The sequence below is a fragment of the Schistocerca gregaria genome, unplaced genomic scaffold (genome assembly GCF_023897955.1).
Source record: "Schistocerca gregaria isolate iqSchGreg1 unplaced genomic scaffold, iqSchGreg1.2 ptg000636l, whole genome shotgun sequence".
Taxonomy (NCBI): domain Eukaryota; kingdom Metazoa; phylum Arthropoda; class Insecta; order Orthoptera; family Acrididae; genus Schistocerca; species Schistocerca gregaria.
Genome location: NW_026062022.1, coordinates 232,501 through 235,000, shown reverse-complemented (window position 1 = coordinate 235,000; position 2,500 = coordinate 232,501).

The following is a 2,500-nucleotide window of genomic DNA, read 5'->3' as shown; positions in this document are numbered from 1 at the left end:
GATGTACGGCGGACTTTTCCCGCAATCGTACATTGCAGTCCACCCCTATATCTTCCACTTCATGAAGAGTTATCTCCCAAAAGCCAAAGTCCCGCTGTCCCACTACATGCTCTGGACGGCGGGCCGCGAGACGTGACGCTCGGTGGCAAAGAGTGCGCCGCTGAGGATATAGAGGGTCCGTCCCCCCGCACAGTGGTGACGGTGTGCGGGTAGTGTTTCCGACACCTCTTCCTGCGGTGGCAACTCTGGGGCAGAGTCGATACTCGCCCACTGGTGGAAGGTAAGCATTCTGCTTTACATCAGTACATAACTAATATTTCAGTCGTCTGACGTCCCTCCTTAGTAAATGATGCAGGACCACATACATAGATGATACATACTGTAAACTGGGGAGGACAGTGTGAACCGCACTCGACCCAGTCACCCTATCTCACAGTCCACTCTGTGTGTAACAAAGCGAAAGCACCAAAGCACTATCGTTCAACAACATCCATTTTATCCTCGCTGCCACAGGACACTATCCAAACAACGACAAGAGGAACGTCACGTCCACTAATAAGACAGAATGTCTCACATCACCCGCAAACAACGCAGCTCAAATCAGCCAGCAACACCCACAGTGGTCCACCCAGTATCAACACAGGACGCAACGCCACGCCACAACACAAAAGGTACAAGTAATAAAATACCCTTTGGCCACACCCCTTATAAAGGCATCGAACCAACCCACCACCTGACACCAGCCAAACGTACATCCTGATTTGACACATCTCTGGCAACCTAACCCACGTTGGCCCTTAACCTAACCCACGTTGGCCCTTAACCTAACCCACGTTGGCCCTTAACCTAACCCACGTTGGCCCTTAACCTAACCCACGTTGGCCCTTAACCTAACCCACGTTGGCCCTTAACCTAACCCACGTTGGCCCTTAACCTAACCCACGTTGGCCCTTAACCTAACCCACGTTGGCCCTTAACCTAACCCACGTTGGCCCTTAACCTAACCCACGTTGGCCCTTAACCTAACCCACGTTGGCCCTTAACCTAACCCACGTTGGCCCTTAACCTAACCCACGTTGGCCCTTAACCTAACCCACGTTGGCCCTTAACCTAACCCACGTTGGCCCCTAACCTAACCCACGTTGGCCCCTAACCTAACCCACGTTGGCCCCTAACCTAACCCACGTTGGCCCCTAACCTAACCCACGTTGGCCCCTAACCTAACCCACGTTGGCCCCTAACCTAACCCACGTTGGCCCCTAACCTAACCCACGTTGGCCCCTAACCTAACCCACGTTGGCCCCTAACCTAACCCACGTTGGCCCCTAACCTAACCCACGTTGGCCCCTAACCTAACCCACGTTGGCCCCTAACCTAACCCACGTTGGCCCCTAACCTAACCCACGTTGGCCCCTAACCTAACCCACGCTGCACCTTAACCTAAGTTACGCTGCACCTTAACCTAAGTTACGCTGCACCTTAACCTAAGTTACGCTGCACCTTAACCTAAGTTACGCTGCACCTTAACCTAAGTTACGCTGCACCTTAACCTAAGTTACGCTGCACCTTAACCTAAGTTACGCTGCACCTTAACCTAAGTTACGCTGCACCTTAACCTAACTTACACTGCACCTTAACCTAACTTACACTGCACCTTAACCTAAGTTACACTGCACCTTAACCTAAGTTACACTGCACCTTAACCTAACTTACACTGCACCTTAACCTAAGTTACACTGCACCTTAACCTAAGTTACACTGCACCTTAACCTAAGTTACACTGCACCTTAACCTAAGTTACACTGCACCTTAACCTAAGTTACACTGCACCTTAACCTAAGTTACACTGCACCTTAACCTAAGTTACACTGCACCTTAACCTAAGTTACACTGCACCTTAACCTAACTTACACTGCACCTTAACCTAACTTACACTGCACCTTAACCTAACTTACACTGCACCTTAACCTAACTTACACTGCACCTTAACCTAACTTACACTGCACCTTAACCTAACTTACACTGCACCTTAACCTAACTTACACTGCACCTTAACCTAACTTACACTGCACCTTAACCTAACTTACACTGCACCTTAACCTAACTTACACTGCACCTTAACCTAACTTACACTGCACCTTAACCTAACTTACACTGCACCTTAACTGTCACATGTAACGTCACAGGAATGTAGCTTTGCCTAACAGCAACCCTCTGAACATAGTTCACTGCTTGGATCCTCTGGTGTCATGTGTATTTCTTGATGCCATGGTGCGTACCCTCACATAAAGGTCTTTCGAGTGTTGCGTACTTTCTACACAGTCCCGCTAACCACTGGAAGGGTGTACCGCTACAGAACGAATATCGCCCTCCCCTCCTGCCCTTCCAAGCTGGTCGGTCAGGCGTTTGTTTGTGAAATGAGCCTTGCAGCTGTTCAGTTGCATTCGGTTGTCGATGCAGTCAGTGTACGTTGTGGTACGGCCTGTGTGGACTGTCCGCT